Here is a 6000-nt window from a genome sequence, read left to right on the forward strand (position 1 = left end):
TTTGTTTTTTGTCTGGATTGGTTTGTTTTGGGGAGGGATACAAAGTTGAGTTGAGTCTCAAGGCCTCGTTGACACACAAAGCTATTACCACAGTTCTACAGTAATTCTTTTTGCTGGTATTGACTGTTCTCCAGGGAGAACTGTATCCTTCTGGGAGACTCCAGTGACTGATAGAACACGGCCAGCAGGCTCTAAGCTGTGTAGAACTCCATGAGAGATAACCTAAGAAGTTGCCTCAATTGCAAATCAGAAATGGCCTTGATGAGCAATATAGTACAATATGCCAGTGGTTCTTGAAAACCACTTGATGGTGTCTTTTACAATGGATTTAATTTTGTAAGTTATGGTGAGAACACCGCATAATTTTTTTTTCTTTGTGTGACCAAGAATTGTAGACCATAAAAATGTTTGTATCTTTATCAAACCAGCCAGTTCTCTAGAAACAGGTCAGTTGCCTAAGACTGTCTCATAGATGAGGAAGTTTTCCGACAACAGAACTCATACCTTTTCTACTGGTCAATTACATCGACTACAGTCACAAGTAGGTACAAATTAAGGTGTAGCTTTTTTAGGAGTGACTGTTACAGAAAGAGATCTGAGTAAAATACAGTCCGTGTAAAATAGGTTCCATTTATGCAGTGGCTAATACAACCTTAATGTTTTTATGAAAATTTTCCAGTGAAAAAAATAGAAGGTTGAAACTATATTTCAGGTATTACCGATGTACCACACATGGACTATATCAGTATGATTTCAGGAATTACATAGAATTGAAAGCCATACTATTGAACTTTAGGATACTAAACATTAACTAACATTTTATGAAAACATCTGACACTCAATATTGGCTATGCAAAACAATTTGTGAATGTAACCCTAATACTGCATGCATACAAACACTGAGAATAATTACAATGAAGATTACTCCAAAAGTTCACTGATTGAAAAAGCTTCTCATTAAGCATTTCTTAATTGTAGTATTTGAAGCAAGCCTCTAATGTGCTACATCTCACTAAATTTCAGTTTACAATTTAATAAAGCACCTACCCCATGAGACATTTCTCCAACTAAACTACATGGCTTGAGGACAAGACAGTTGTTCTTGTAATTCCATAGGTGCTCTAGGTTCTTCCTGCACAAACATTTGCCACCATTTCCACAGAACAGACACACCCTGTCTTTCCTGGGGCAAGTTCCTTGTTCAATCATCAGGTAAAGAAGCAGGGAAAAAATGCCTCCAGAACACAGCTAATTAATTTCTGGAATAATTTTGCAGTGACAGAATAATATTTTGCATGTTATAACCTAAAAATGATAGAACTTTGAGCCCCTTTTAATTATTCAGTATTAAAGCAATAGAATTGAAAGTAAGATTATATGCAGTGATATATATAGATGGATGGATAGATACAGATATATACACACACACATATATATACATATACATACATACATATACACGCACACACATATATATTTCTAATGTAAAGCATGAAAGTAAGAAACAAATAATAATAGTACAGAAGTTGAACTATTCCAACCCAGGCACTTTTACACTCCCTAATACTTCCTAACGAAGGTCTGGCCACAACAATTCCAACATTGTATTCTGTGAAACTCTGTGTTCATGTGTGATGTGTAAAACCCTGGTTCTGTTGCAGGTTTGTCTTTTATTTCAGTGGGAGAGCCAAGTCATGCTGAGGATTTAATGGATGCATTTACGGACAATAATGAGAAGTATACATAGAATATAATGGAATACTTCCAGCTGGAAGGGACCTACAATGACTGTTTAGTGCAATTGCTTGACCATTTCAGGGCTTGTCAGTGTGATGGTTGTCACACTGATAGTTATCCCACTAGGCAAACTGAATTTATGTGCAGTAATGTTTTAGTCAGGAATTACAGAGCTTGAGACAAGAAGTGCATGTAGTTTATGCACTCAGACACAGATTTCTATACAGCTCTAAAACTTGACTGGCAAGGTAAAAGACATTTGAAGAGCCTTGCTCCTTGGAACAGATGATGTGCTTGCAGCTTTGACATAGTTTTTAGGAAGAAAATTCCAGGATGATCCAGTGATGACAACCATTTGCCAGCAGCAATTCCTTTCAAATATTAAGATCTAATACATTTTAAAAATCCTTGAGTTTTTCAGTGAATTTTAATTCTCTGGTTTCCTTTCCTTGGATGATAGACTCTGTAGTTCTGGGGCTGTTAACTTCCCATGGCCACATATTTTATTCATAAACAGTGCATAAAGTATATGCACTTGTTTGATTGCTTCCTCATTCTCCTTGTTATGCCTAAAGCAGTGTTCTCAGCCCTTAAGATTATAATTCCTCAAGAACCAGAAGCTGACTGCCAGTGAGATGTTTACAGTCTTGCAGCCTCTGTTTTCAGCATGTGCATGTATTTTCAGGGACTCTGGTATTATCCCATACTTAAATTCTAGATCATAACAAAATGTACCCAACTTCAGTTTGCACTGAGTAAATTCACTCAAACTAATAACAAACCTAACAGCCCACGGTTCTTGTGGCCTTGCAATGCTAGCATTAATTTTCTTACTAGCAATGACAGTGTAATATTTTATTGGGCCATCCAGACAATAGTGACAGACAGTACAACTCCTTGTGATGACAGCAAGAACTTGATTTCTGCAGATTTTCTTTATTCCAGCCCAACATCTGAATTTTAGTTTCCACACAAGTTCTGACAAGCTAAGAAGACCAGCATATTTTCCTTTTGCTCCAACCAACTTTCTCATTCCACTTTGAGAATAAGCCTGTGTACTGTGAATGAGTCCAGCTGTGCTAAGAGTTCATTAAATTACAGTAATGGATTGACTTGTCCTTTCACCACGTCTTGTGGAGTTTAAGTAACTGTTTAAACTATTTCCACAGGAAGAAGTGAGAGATGGAGATTGCATACAATATTTGGGAGGGGTGGCTGGGATGATGTGAATGACACAACTCTTACTGACAAACAGTGTTTAAGGGTTACTAAGGCAGGAAGGGATTCAGAGAGAAAGAGATATAAGGAGAAACTAGGGAAGAGTGGTAGAATAAAGTGTTTCTGGCTGATGCTGGGCCAATGGATTGCTGAGAATGCTGTGAAGCCCAAAAATCTGAGGAGCATAAGAAGCTGGACTGAAAGGTGGGGAACAGGGGAACTTGAAGGATACTGGTTTCATGAGAAATGCCGCTAGAAATAGCAGCTGAGGGGACTGAATCATGAAACTCAAAGAGCCTTCCCCTAGTGCTATGAATAATATGACACAAATGGGGCTATAAATAAGGAGTCTGCATGAAAAGAAGGCAGATGATGTTAATCATCGTCTTTTTTCCCCTAAAAAATCACAAGTGAAGGACCATGATCCATTAGAACATATTCAAAACTGGTAAAGATTTAGGATTTAGCTAGAAGCCTACCATCAGTATATTTTCTCCCTCCTTCTGCACAACTCTCTTCCCTCCTTCAGTTATTTCTGGAGCTGAAGGAACAGAGATCTCTGTTCCAACCCTGTGTGTATCACTGGGGTTGGTGCACTGGCTTGTAATTTTTGACTTGACAACACACATGACACAAAGCACGTGTTTAGAGCTATGCATCCCTCAATGACAGAGGCTGCTAGTTTTAAGGTTTTTCAAGCATCATTTTTGCCTCTTTCAGCACACCCAGTGAATAGTCTGTAAAATATCCCCCTCAAGAAAAATCTTGCCCCAGACTGTACCAGATATAGTGCAGGTGACTGTCCTAGTCTGTATATCCTGTGTTTTACAAGACAGCAGGGAAACAGTGACCAAAGCTCTAGGTAACAGAAAGCTGGTCCCTAAATCAGCCAGTTCTGATTCACTGTTTTTGCCACCAGATTGCTGGATGATACTGGGCTAATCACTAAAATAAGCTTTTCACATCTAATTGTCAAACTGAAATTTTATAGCTGGCTTATTCAAGGCACTATTGTTTAGTTTACAGACCTGTTGAACTCCTGCAGCTACAAATCAGTATGAGAAATGTGCTGAACTAACACAATACCTATATAAAATATCTGGTCTTTGGCATCTCTGAATTGGCATTTGGAATAAGTAGACACCATCCACTCTAATCTGGTTGTACTCCTGTTCTACTCTGTAGGAGAGGAGGGAGGAGAGGACACTCTCTAAATTGAGGGCAGAGAGGGAGAGGACTAATACTCTCACTTTTCTGAGAGGTGTGTAAATGTAAATTATTACTTTAAAAAGCCTCCATGCAATTATAAAAGGCATAATACATCTGTTGTCAGAGGAACAGTTGAAAAGTGTGTGATGCAGAAACTCGTGACACACAAAACAGTGAAAATAAACAAAACGTTTGTCAGCTTAGCTCGGGGCTGTCAGTCCTGCCTCAGTGGTGCTGTGGGAGTGCCAGTCCACATCTCAGCCTCCTGGCCTGCCTGGCTGACACCGCTCACCATTGACCTACTCATCCCTACAATCTGTGGGCTGAGGTCATAGCCAAACCCATTCCCAGCTGGTTTGTACATGTTAGTCACGAGTTTCCACTCAAAGAGGGATCTTGCATCTGGATCAAGTTGCTTTCCTCCAGCAGATCAGAGTCTAGGTGTGCTGTTGCAAGGAAATAGATCTCTAACACTTGCAAATATTAGAAAGAAAATTGAACTCTGACTGGAAAAATAAGTATTCACATAGATGCTACTGCCTTGATTCCCAGTGAACAAAAGTAATATTAATGTATTTTGTGATAAGGCAGCTGAATGGGTGCTTTCTGTGTGTTTAGAATGTAGATTACTTGGACACTTAGACAGGGGAAAGTGGTGCAATACCTCACCTTCTGTATGGAATTCAATCATAAACCTGTTGCTGCTTTAGGAGTGAAATGAGAAAATCTTGGAAGATCCAAGAGCTTCAAAACAGCTTCAAAACCTCTTGACTATCCAGTTTTCCATATAGTCAAACTGCCTTTCAATGTTCTTCTAAAATTGCCAATTAATTTAAAAGGTTAAAAGAAAACTCCCTGTCAACAAAGAATGGCTTTTCCCTTCTACCAGAGCCTTCTTAACTCAGCTTCCTTACCTTGTAAGAGTCTGCAGTAAATTGTGATTTCTACTCAGTATGGGCTTCAACCCTATATTTCAAGTGGCTGTCATTTACTTCAGGTTCAATTAAACCATTTAAAAAAAAAAAAAATCACACTTTGAAAAGCAGTTTACAGCAGAAACAGAATTAAAGAGTTACTTTTATTTATACTTCTTTGTGTGAGTTGTTTCTATGCTGTCAGATTCTTCTCTACTTTTTGTGACCCGTGTTGGGTTTGGGCAAGGTGAAATACTCATTCTGCACCTCATGGAATGCCTTTGTGTCTGTAAATAAAATCCAGAAAGGCCACTTCTTCATTGTTTATAAGGAAGACGACAGGACTGTAATACATGAAAGAAGTGGTAGGTTATTTGCTAATATTTCTATTAGTTTTACTATCTTAGGAGTTGCACAATAGTGTACTATTGTTTACTATCTTAGGAGTTTAGTATCATTAGTGATACTAAAATACTAAGACAATGTATTGTGAAGTAAGCTTGGGAATCCAAACTGTCAAAGAAAGATGTGATATAGATCATCCAGAAAACTTGATTGGAAGCTAATTTACTGAACACATTTTCAATTTCAGATCATGTAACCTAAACATGTGTATTCTATTTCATTTGTTGAAAGCTGTTTTTTGGGAAATGTTTTATCCTTCTAACTCCAGGGGGTAGGGGGCGGATGCCTTCTAATAATGGCCCAGTCATTCAAACCAGATGGGGCAGTGTTTCTTATCTCTTTCATCACCCGTCCTTTAATGATACGGGCCATTAGGACCCACCAATGACATGACACATTCCATTATCCCATTGTGAGATGCTCCACCCAGCGGGGGAAGAGCCAGCTGTTCCTAGCTAGGTGAAAACTGGGACTGAAGGACACAAGGTATCCATTTTTTTTCCCCACTGGATTCCCG

This window comes from Hirundo rustica, chromosome Z, assembly GCF_015227805.2.
Source record: "Hirundo rustica isolate bHirRus1 chromosome Z, bHirRus1.pri.v3, whole genome shotgun sequence".
NCBI lineage: Eukaryota > Metazoa > Chordata > Aves > Passeriformes > Hirundinidae > Hirundo > Hirundo rustica.